The sequence below is a fragment of the Halichoerus grypus genome, chromosome 3, assembly GCF_964656455.1.
Source record: "Halichoerus grypus chromosome 3, mHalGry1.hap1.1, whole genome shotgun sequence".
Classification (NCBI taxonomy): Eukaryota; Metazoa; Chordata; class Mammalia; order Carnivora; family Phocidae; genus Halichoerus; species Halichoerus grypus.
In genome coordinates this window covers 86,061,951-86,074,225 of record NC_135714.1, presented here as the reverse complement: position 1 = coordinate 86,074,225, position 12,275 = coordinate 86,061,951, and positions in this window count along the sequence as shown.

Below are 12,275 nucleotides of genomic sequence, written 5' to 3'. Positions count from 1 at the left end.
GAGATTTAGTGAGACCATAAAAGGCAAGGAAAGAGAAACAGCTCAGAGACTCTGATCTGGGAGTGTGTGCACCTCGAAAGAGAAGTGTGCACAGAAATTCAATAAGCTGACTATTCAACAGGACATTTAATTCAGCCTTGGGCAGACTATGGGATACCTGCTGCTTTCACCTGTTACCAGCGAAAAAAGCTTGATCTAAACAGAAGGAATCTTGACTTCTCTTAAAAACTGTAAAAGAAATATTTAGTATCTCATTATGGCAAGATGTGTGACTACATGTGTGTCAGGAGGTAGAGGAGGGGAGTGGGGATGCTCAAGGGTGGGCGTAGATAGAAAGATGGGTGTAGTGGGGCGCCTGGGTGGCTCAGTCGTTGAGCGTCTGCCTTCGGCTCAGGTCATGATCGTAGGGTCTTGGGATCGAGCCCCCCATCGGGCTCCCTGCTCAGCGGGAAGCCTGCTTCTCCCTCTCCCACTCCCTCTGCTTGTGTTCCCTCTCTTGCTGTGTCTCTCTCTGTCAAATAAATAAATAAAATCTTTAAAAAAAAAAAGAAAGATGGGTGTAGCAATGTGTGTGATGATTTAGAAAAAGTCACAAGGAAGTCTTATGTAACTGTAAACTTGTAACAAGGTGAATTAACCAGCATATATATACGTACTTTACCTTATCACTTCTGCTGAGACTCATTTTGATTTTAGTTTCAAGAAATTATTTATGTCATTTAAATTATTTATTCTGAAGGTAAGTCAAGATGAAAGGTGAAGTCACTAAGCCAGTCAATGAACACTTACTTAGTGCCTGCTCTTTACTGTTCACAGTCATAGTGCTCCCAGGCAGGGAATAGACCACAATTTATCAGAATTCTGATCTAGCTGGGGGTTGCCAAAATGACCCCAGTGAGCAACGAGATCGTGAAATACTCTGCATTTCTGCTGACTTCGGTGACATATAGTTGAATGTCGTGGCCTTGGTTGTCGGTCCCATTTTTTATCTAAACACATATTATCTGTCAAAAACAAATTGGATCCAGACCATAACAAGACATTGCTTTTCATCATTAATCATTAATCCATAAATTAAGCCTTCTAGGGGATTCCAAAACTATATTTTACTGAAAAGTGTGAATTGGAAACATGCAATTTACTAATATTATGCCTTATCTGGTCTCCTACCTCATTGCCAAAGTGCTTTTCTTGAGCAGACTGATTCAGTGTTTCCCCCTCTGAAAAGCACTAATTTCCGTAAAAGTATAACTGAATGCTAATAAAGAAGAAGAGAGTAGACTTTCTCAAATTATTTAAGGCCTACCCCCAGACCCATCCAGTTACAGTCTAAGGTGATTTGAAACGCTTGTGTTAAATTGTTCCTTTCTAGGTCCCAGGACCCAGGGATCATGACCTGAGCCAAAGGCAGATGCTTAACCGACTGCACGACCCAGGCACCCCTGTAGTTATGATAATTTTAATCTTACTTACTTTTATTCTACTTTTGAGCTTTTTCTACTACTTGACATTCTTACATCTACTCTCACCCTCTTGTCTTGCTTCCTTGTATGTTTTATAATTTTAAATTCCAAGCTTATTTTTTAGTGGTTTTTTTTTTTTTTTCTGTAGAAAATCTTGGTTGAAGATGTGTCCTTTGGCTACTTCTAGGCTCCCCGGGGGTGTCGCTTTTTCTGTTAAATTTTCATCTCAGAGTTTAGCATATTTTACATATATTCTCAAATTTCAACTCTAAATCTTCAAATTCATCTGAGAGGAGGCCAGTGGTTACAAATTCATAGGGGAGATGTTTTCACTTAGAGCCCAGGCTAAGACATTAATTCATTCATTCAATAAACATTTAGGAAGTTCCTGCTACATGCCAGCATTGTGTTAAGGACTAGCAGCAAATTAAACAGGCAAAGCCCCGTCTCTCATGAAAGTTAGATTTTGGTGGAATATCTTTGTGTTGCTGGTGGGGAAATTTTTCTAGTCTCCTGACAAAAATCCACTTAAAAGTAAACATGTAATATTATATTTATTATTTCTGTGTGTTTGGTGGCAGAGGATTATAATATCTGGTCTACCGCATAGCAGGAAATACATTTCCCCTAACCACTAATGCTCCAGCCAGAAGTCTCCTTTCTTTTCCCAAACATACCAAACTCACTTATGCCATAAGTGGAAGTTTATTTCCACTCTCCCTGAAATCCCACTCCCAGGCCCTCACTTTGCTGCCTTCTTGTCTTTCAGGCTGTGCTCAAATGCCATCTCTTCATGGAGACTTTCCTGGACCACCTTGAACATTCTTTATCTCACTCACTAATTACCCTGTTTTATTTATAACTTTATTGTTATTTGAAATTATTGTATTTTCTTATTTCCTTACTTATTTATCATACCTCTATCCCACTAGAATGTAAGCTCTGTGAGAGCAGGGATCTTTTCTGCTTTGTTTACCATGATGACTCTAGGGCCACACTGTCACCACCTTGATTCAGTCTTAGTGTCACTATTGGTAGAATGACCAAATATTAGGTCATAGTTTGGCCTGCTTACCAATACCTGCTGTTTAATAAAATGTGAGTGTGAGTGTGTGTGTGTGTGTGTGATAGAATTTCCTGTAAGATGTGATACAAAAAGGAAAATACAACATCACCAATGATTGCTTCTAACCAAGACTTTAGATTTGAATTCTAGATTATAGACTTCACAGGGGTGAAGGCACAAAATAAATGACACCAGAAAGAGAAAAATTTGGAAGGCAAGGGCATTCCATAGGACTAATTGTCCAGGGAATTCTTCAGCAAGTAAGAATTAGTATCTTTAGTGATGGTGCCTGAGGCTTGGCCCCTAGATAGTATCACATCCAGTCATTGGTTCTTGTATTCTGCTTGTTTTATGCAGATAATAAGTAAACTGAATCTTGTCCTTAGAATATGTGCATCTGCCTCCAGTAAACTTTTAATGCATGTGTTAGGAGCGCCCAAAATAGAGATAAGGTAGACATACCCAATTTATACAAGCCGTATTAACTGCTCTTGGCCTGCTTGCTAATAAATTTTGTTTGATAAAATGTGTGTGTGTGTGTGTGTGTGTGTTCTGTGATAGAATTTGGTGTAGGACCTGTTTTCATTATAAACCTCCCCACCTCTACTTATTAGTAGCTATCGAAACTAGGAGAGTGAGCTTAACAGTTTTAGATGATTAAATTGCCCTTAAGTTATATTTTTAAAGTTACTTAAAATATTAGAATAAACAGATAAAATGGGGTACATCCAACTCTACCAGTAAATATGTATAACCCTCGTAATAGTTAAAACATTTCCAGAAGTATATTGATTATATTAAATCCAAATCAATAACTTTTTTCTTAGTCAATAAAATGTTTCTCTTAAATACAATTGCTGGGTTACTTAATCCCATTTCACATTAAAATATAACTTTCAATTTTAAGAATTCCCTTCTATAGGATGATTTATTCCCCAGAGTAGTTGCCAAGTTCTCTTTTCCTCCCTCTAACAATGTAGAGGAAAGCACTGTTTTAACTGTAACCAGAATGGAGAAGAAAATGGTTGTCAGGCTAGTAACTCTCTTTCTTTTCAACTTGTAACTTGAAGGTATGTTCTCCACGTATTTGTCCACAGATGAACAAACCAAGACGTAGACTTAAATATGAACTCAAAAGAAAGAAAATTAAATATTATCTGAAATACCATCTGAGTTGACTCCTGGGCAAAAGCAGTGATGAATCTTAGGACAATTATGAAAGCTCAAGATAGAATAGAAATGAATAAAAGTTGGTATGGCTCAGCTATCTTGTTACATCAAATCTGTGATTTAAAAAAAAAAAAACCTCCTATCAGTAAAACGCAGCTTCCAAAGCTCTCCTTGATTTGTCAGTCAAAGCATCTAAATATAAGAAAGAGGAATACGTCTCCACTGCAGCTTCAGCACCCCCTTGAATACATAGCTTCAAGTTGGCACCAAAAGTGCAATTTATTGAGCTAGAGTACTTATTGAATTATTTGCTTGTTTTTGGTGTGGGATGGAGGGTAGGCAAGTTTTTTCCCAAAGAAAATTCCTGTGCACCTAATATATAAAATAGATATAAGAACAGAATGTGCCTGTAAGGTAAGCTAAACTTTCATTATTATTTTTTAATTGGTGGAAAAGATTACATCATGGCACAATCTTAGGAGCACATTCTCATACCCCTATGGGTTTTATTCAACACTGTTACACATTGAGTAAGTTCAATTTGGATGGTTTGAAGATATTAAATCTTTTAACTCGTTTAAGAACATCTGATTGAGAAAAATCACAAGGGTTTTTAATACTTGCCACAAAAAGTTAATATCTTACCTTTCCTATTCAGTACATTGCATTCCAAAGAATGAGAAAAGTTATCCTGTAAGTAGATATTGACTATAAGAGAGTCAAAACATAAATGGGGGGTTTTCTGCTTCTTTCTGTATTCAGTGGCAAAGATGCTATGGAAATGTATTACTAGGTAACATTTATTGAACACTTACTATATGCAAGGCACTCTGAGTGCTTCTCATGGATCATGGCACTTAATCCTCACAAGAACCTTGTGAGATAGGTACAACTCTTGTTTTACAGAGAGGGATACTAAAGTTAGGGAAATTAAGTAATTTCCCAACATTACAAACAGTAAGTGATGGAGTCAGAATTCAAACTTGGGTATGAGTTTCTAACCATTATGCTACATACACACAACATCATTGAAAAAAAAAACACTTTTTTTTTAAGATTTATTTATGTATTTGAGAGAGAGAGGGGGAGCGTGAACAGAGGGAGGGGCAGAGGAAGAGAGAATCTCAAGCAGACTCTCCAATGAGATCGGAGCCCCACTTGGGGCTTGATCCCATGACTCTGAGATCATGACCTGAGTTGAAACCAAGACTCAGATGCTCAACTGACTGAGCCACCCAGGTGCCTTTGGAACTTTATTTTTAAAATCAGAACAGATACTGTTACTAGCAAATTTTAAGAGCCTATTTCTAAGCAACACTATTGACAGAGCAAAAGTCACCTTATTGATAAATGCTAATCTGTATTTGGCTGCTAGCCCATGGTACAGAAGAGTACGGTACAAAAAAAAAAAAAAAAATTGTCCTTAACCCAATAATAATTCAATCTCAATTATTCATCACAGAAATCTCTTAAAGTTACGTCTTGAAGTTCATACAAAGGTAAACATGTTTAATTCAAGACATGTGCTATGTTTTAAAAAGTCGTTTACTCAAAGTTGAAGGCAGTGAAATATTTGAAATTTTGATTTCAAGCAGAAGTATCTGAACCTGTATAACAGTTTCACTTACTTTTTAAAAATGTTTATCCAACAGATTAAAATTAAATGTCATGATTCTCCTTTATGAGACAAGCAAGTGTTCCTTGTACTTAGCTTTGACCTTTAATTTAGAAAACAAAGGTTAGAATTGAAATATTGTATGCTCATTAAACTATTAATAGATATGTCAATCCTCCAAATCCTACCAATGCATTTTACTGTGAGTTTTTTGTGATTATAAAATGAGACACGTTCTTTATAGAAAGTATTGAAAATATGGAAAACATAATAAAATTAAAATTATCTATAATCCAAAACCTAGAAAGAATACTGGGTTTTTTGTTTGTTTGTTTGTTTTTACAGACAGTATATCCTTCTGATGATTTCTCTAATTATATGTCTCTTCATATACATTTCTATATAAATGTGAGACCATACTTCGCAGTCTTGTAATTATTTCAATGAAGAATATGTAACGAGCCTATCTCTATATCACATATTAATGTGTGTAATTAATATAAATGGCTGTCTCAAGTTAGAATTTAAATATTCCCATTTTTTCTTCATTATAAATAATATGACATTAGATATCCTTGCACATAAATCTTTGAATGTATGCTCTTCTTTCACCCTTCCATGGACTAATTTTCCCAGAAAGTAAAAAAAAAAAAAATTAAAGATTTATTTATGTATTTTAGAGAGAGAGGGAGAGAGGGCTCAGAGGGGAGGGGCAGAGGGAGAGGGAGAGAGAATCCAGGCAGACTCTTCACTGAGTGTGGAGCCCCACGCAGGGCTCGATCTCACAATCCTGAGATCACAGCCTGAGCTGAAACCAAGAGTAAGATGTTAACCAACTGCACCACCCAGACGCGCCCTGAAAATTAGAATTTGATCCCAGAAACACTAATCTGTTAACCCATTGATATTTTATAAACTGTTTATATTTATAGTTATAGAACATCCTTCCTCTGAGCATTCTGAGCAGTTTTATATACATTAAAACTTACTTCCTGTTGTTCAATGGGTCAGTTTTTTTAAATGACAGGAATGAAAGAAACTGGCAAGAAAGAGTTTATTGACTGAGAGGAGAGAGAAACAAAAAAAGTGGGAAAAATTCTCTTACACATTATTCTTTCACTCTTGCTATTTCCTTACTCTTGCCTTGTCTACCTGAGTAAATCTTATTCAGCCTTCCAAATTTACACTTCACTATAAGATTACCTCCCTAGGCAGCTTTCTCTCATCTCCTCAGGTGTTTGTAGTGGTTCTGTGTGTGTACTCTCAGCCACTTTTTACGAATCCTGGTTCTTGCCTTTGCGTCTATATGTTTGACGTCACTGCAACAGTATTTTGTAGCTCTGACTTGTCCTCTAGAAAATTAGCCTGTACTGCAAGGTCTGTACTCTATTCATCTCTACCTCTGGTGACTAAAAGAGAACTAACATATAAAAATGATTCTAAAAATGTTTATAGAATGAATAAGTGAATGGCAAAGCCTACCATTTCTGAAAAGAGGTTATATTTATTGTTCTGAAAGTTAGGGACAAGGGGAAAAGGTTAGAATTTATTGCCTGGACTCCTGAGCTTTTTTTGCCTGAAGGGAAAGAACTGTCAAAAAGAAGAAGGAGGAAGTGGAGGATGGAAAAAGAGGAAAAAGAGGAAGTTCTATCGATGTCTGCAGTCATAAAAGCAGACTGCAACGGCTCTCACTGTGTCCAGGAACTTGATATACAATCTCTCAATTAGACAATACAGACTTCAATGATACAAACACAAATCATCATACTAGAAAATTTATGAAGGTTTTAAACCTAAGCAAAAAGTTGTTGATCTGGGTTCTTTGAACAAATCTGTGTTTCCCCCCTTTTCCTTTCACAAAGAAAACAAAGACCAGAACATACTAGCAGCCTAAAACTATCATATATTTGGTTTTATGTGTCTGCCAAGCTTTAGAATATTCCCTACATTGCAGAAAACAATGCGTTGTATGGAAGTGTAGATACTAGTATTAAGAAGCGCATCAGTGCTTTCTCGTGGAAACAGCTGTCTGATGGGTTTGTGTTGGTAGAGGAGCTGTATTAATAAAGCTGTGCTAATATGGCTTTCCCTAATACTTTTTAAAGGTTGTGTTCTTTGTTCTCTAGATGATTTATCAGATTTTGTCAGAAACTAAAAGGTCAGTTCATATTGTCCCTTCAGGCACCAAAATATCTTGCCATGGAAGTTCTAGAAAAGTGTGACTTAGGATCAGTAAGTTCTCCTCTCCGAAATAGTGACTTGTCCTCTCAGAATGTTGAGCAGAAGGGACACTGGGGTTTCAAAGGAGGAAACAAGCCTCCCCTTCTCTTCTTCAAATCCAAAACACCAGGCGTCCTAGAGATAAAAATCTCTTGAAAATACACAGATACATCACACAATCTTAAAATGCTATGAACATACTGAGAAGGCATGAAATGAGGGGGGTTTAAGTACAGGATGATTTTTTATACCATGTTACCCTACCTTTTGCTTTATGTTTTATGCATGTCTTTACTGTTTGAATTTGTTACAGGGACTATCTATTACATTTGTAATAAAAACAAAGACCCAAAGATATAAAAATAAAATCATAAGACAAATAAGAAACTGGAAGAAAATTAATCACACATACGAAAAAGAAATAAGATCTTTAATAACATCATAATGGAAAGAATTCAAGCAAATTGACAAGGACACCAACGCCTCAATAATAAAATCTGGCCAAAGGTCATGAGCAGATTTCACAGAAAAAGAAATATGGATATGCAAATGGCTATTCCCTTTCATTTACGTTCCCAATGGATAGCAGAGTAATTTTTCTAGAACAGAATCATATTTACTTCCTGATGAAAACATTTTTAGCTCCATTTTCTTTGAGATTAAGTACTTCTTACCTTTTTTAAGAGGAAGGAAGTTTTACTATCACAAGTTGAGAGAATGTTAATTGGAAAGCAGTGAGGATTAGACACCACTTTCAGAAGACTGGAGTGACTCAAGCCAGATTTCAGGGGCTCAAAGAGAAAATTGTGAGAAACAACTCCAGGATAAAATATAGACCACACATTCATGAAGCTTGTCAATCAAAGGTAGTGAAAGGGGACAAGAGCTAGGAGGAGGGATGGTTATTAACTGATCCACGTGTCTAATAGATACTGACTCTTGGTCTTGTTTAAACTTCTTACCTTTCATTTAGATTGTTTTTATGCCTTTTGGTGGGCTCATCAATGTAATTCACACTTAACGGAAAATTTTTAAAATACACGTAAGAGTGAGGAAATAGAAAAGAAGTCACCACTCAGGGTCCCACCACCCAGAAACATAGTGATATTTAGAGAATTCTCTTTCAGCACCCCTAGGATACCTTTATTTTTTTTATATGTATGAGATATCATCTTTCTCTAGAAATTTGAGATAATGTAAGGCCTCTTTTCATTTTGTGCTATTTCTATCCCTTTCCATTCAAACTGGTGGTATTTCTGCAATGCAATTCTCTTAAAATTTTGTTTTGTTTCATTTTCCATGAATCTTATTGGGATCTGCCTCGTTAGACAAAAGCCACACACAAAAATCTTTTTGAGATAAACCCTTCTCTACCTTAGGCTTCTGCTAAGACTGCTTAGGAAAAATACTGTACACTTCTTAAAAGCCTCTTGTTTGGTAGAAATTTTCCCCTTAGAGTTTTCTGAGGTTTTTCCGAAGGACTGTACAGCCACACCCTCACTTTATCTCAGGGTGTATCATTACACATCTTTTATCATTATGTATATTCACAGATACCGTATCATGCACAGTTTTCTATATATATATGTATATATGTAAAATAATTAATGCTATAGCATATCCAGTTTCCCACACTATGAAATATTTTACAAACAACATTTTGAATGACTGCTTTTACACTCTATGTTGTTATTCCTCTAATCATTCCCCAGATGTATACCTTGGGGTAGTTGTTTCCAAATTTTGTACTTATAAATGCTGAACAGCTTGGGCATGGTTATTTTTTCAAATTTCAGACTTTTTTTTTTAGGATAGCTCCTTAAATGTAGAATAACTGAATTGAAGGATATTAGTACTTTCATTATTTGTTAAATAGTGCAATACTACTTCCCAAGGAGGTTGAATTATGTCTTACCTTTGTTTTCTTTCTTACTTCAAGCTTATTATTTATGTCATCTCTTTTTTCTCTCCAAATTTTCCTACTTTCAGCATTTCTCTGGTTGTTTCTCTTTCTGCTTCTTTGTTTTTTCTTCTATTGTGATAAGCACACTGTTTCTCTGGTTCTTCATGCTCTCTGTGTTGCTCTTTCCAACTAGAAGGTCAGTTACCACTTTTTTTATCCCAATTTCCCCATAAGGAAACCAACAGCATGCCTCCGTCTCTTTCATTTCTTATTTTGGAGGAAACGGAGTATCTACTTTGGGGGGAATTTTTTGGTTTGTTTTTTTGAACCAAACTTTAGTTTATTGGCATTGTCAATCTAGGATTAACTGGTTTTGTTTTGTTTTTCATGAAGTGAGAGCATTTTCAATTTGCCAAAATAGATGCCCACATATCTTTACCTTGAAAATGTAACATTTCAAGCTTTCGCCAGAATACACTTCCTTTTTTACATTCCCCATTTTTACACTGCTGCCAAAAACTTTCTCAGCATTTGCTTTGACATCAATTTTCAGTGCATTTTTGACAGCTTTTGCAGAGATCTGGAAGTTTTAGATGTAGCTGAGCCCAGCCTGTTACCAATTCATCCACTGTGATGTCATGAGGGCACTAGTGTGTTGGCTCAAATCACAAAGATATATTGAATGGTGGTTCAGGCATCCATGTAGCCAACCTGTTGGAAGGCCAGGGGCTGGAAAAAAAATAACAAAACAACCATTCTTTTGTTAAGGTTATGAGAATGGTAAATTATAAATGCTTCAGTGAAATTTGATAAAATGACTGGTCTATGTTTAGGCCCTTAATATGTTAAAATTTCCTAATGAAAAAGCGTAACAGATGTAGGCATTGACCATCAATGACTGCTAACCATTGCCACACACATACAAAGTTAACAAATCTGGCTCAATTGATAGGAAATAAGGGTGACAAAGAAACATGTTAAATTACAACAGCAAGCAGGAAAATAAGGACTTGAGTTATTTAACAAAAAATTACAGAGAAACCTTGATTTTCAGGAGAAACCTAAGGATTTAAAGAGACTTAGAAGATATATTAACTATTGCAATGTTATAACCTTATTTAGATTCTGATTCAAAAGAATTATTTCAAAATTATGATGTATGTGAGGTAAGTGAAAACTTGAACATTGATCATTATTGAAGTTCAGTGATGGGAATGTGGGAAATTGTTCAGAATTAAGTGAATAAGATTGAAAAGACTCTCACCATTGGAACTCAGGCAGAATTTACATTTTTCTTGAGAGAAAAGTGACATCATTGAAGTCTGATGGAGAGAAGGAAATCAAGTATAAAGGTGCCTGTCTCAACTGGGTTTCAAGAGTGAGGGTAAAATGTATGTTTAGGTCCATGATAATTACTACAAGATGTATTTCATGAAAAAGCCTATGCTCTAGAGGGAAGGAGGGACATATAAAAAAATAGTACAAGAAATAAGCAAAGTATTTTGTAACTCTAATTAAAAATTTATTGTAAAAATGATAATTATTTTGTGCTTAAATGTGAAATGACAAAATGGCACAATAATAACAAGAAAGTTAGGAGGAGTGTTGAGTGGGTAATTGAAACATGTTAAAATCACCTTTCTCTGAAGGAGAATAGAAATATTAAATAACTTTGGAATTTATTGGAAAATATATATTTGAGTCTGTTAATTAAAAATGTAAGGGTAGCAGGGAGAGTCTGGGGAAGGATGGTGGAGTAGGAGGACCTTGAGCTCTCTCTGGCCCACATTTGCAACTAGATATCATCCACATCCAAGTCAAGAAACCGGAGAGCGATCTGGATTGGGAGGACAATCTCCACAATTAAATGTAGAGGAGCTGCATCTGAAAGGTTAGAAAGGTCAGAAAGGTGCAGGTAGGCTGCCTGCAGGAGCAGGCACTTTGTAAAGTGGGCAAAGAAATGGGTCTTTGTACCAGAGAGCTTACATGGCGAAGACTAATCCCCATAATGTTTGACTTTAAAAACCAGAGGGGCTGAATTCCATGAGTTTTTAAAGCCAGTGGGACTTGGAGCTTGGAGCTTTAAAAGCCAGCTGACTCAGCACTGGGTGAGTCGGGAAGGCAATGATAGCTGGGTCACACCCCCCCCCCACACACACACACAGAGACAGCAGCCTGTGTGGAGGGGCAACGTCAATGCTGGAGGCAAAGGGGAGACACATCTGTTCATACTGATTTTGGAGCCTGTTGGGGGGCTTCTCTGAAAATCTGGGAGCTGGTGGGCACCATTTTACTCTCCTGGCCCCCAGCATAAACAGAGAGCCACCTGAGGGAAGCAGCACTGCACAGACACTTGCTATCTAACAAACTAATAGCATGCCACACTCACAAGTTCTACTGAGGACTCGCCCACTCCGAGCCTGTTAGCCTCGGTCCTGGGCTCAGGGCAAATTTTGTTAGCATGCATGCCCCTACACAACTACTGCCAGCTACCCCTACACAACTGCTGCCTGGCGCCACACCCTGCTGCCTCACAGTGCCCAGTCATGTGCCTTAGCTGCCCTAGCATGCAGCCCCCAGCTGCCGCAACACTTTGGAAAACCCAGCATAGGCTAGTGGCCTAGTACAAATTTTGCTAACACAACCGCCCAGCTCCCAAGTTACCCAGTGGGCATGCCCCATCAGAGATGGCCTGCCTGGGTTCCACTAATACACAGAGACCATGCACAGCCCACAAGAGGCAGAAAGTCAGTGCAGACGACTGCACTGAAAGGAAAATTAACTCAGACCTAACAGCCAGGTGTAAGCAACACACAGAATAGATACTCTCCTGAAGTG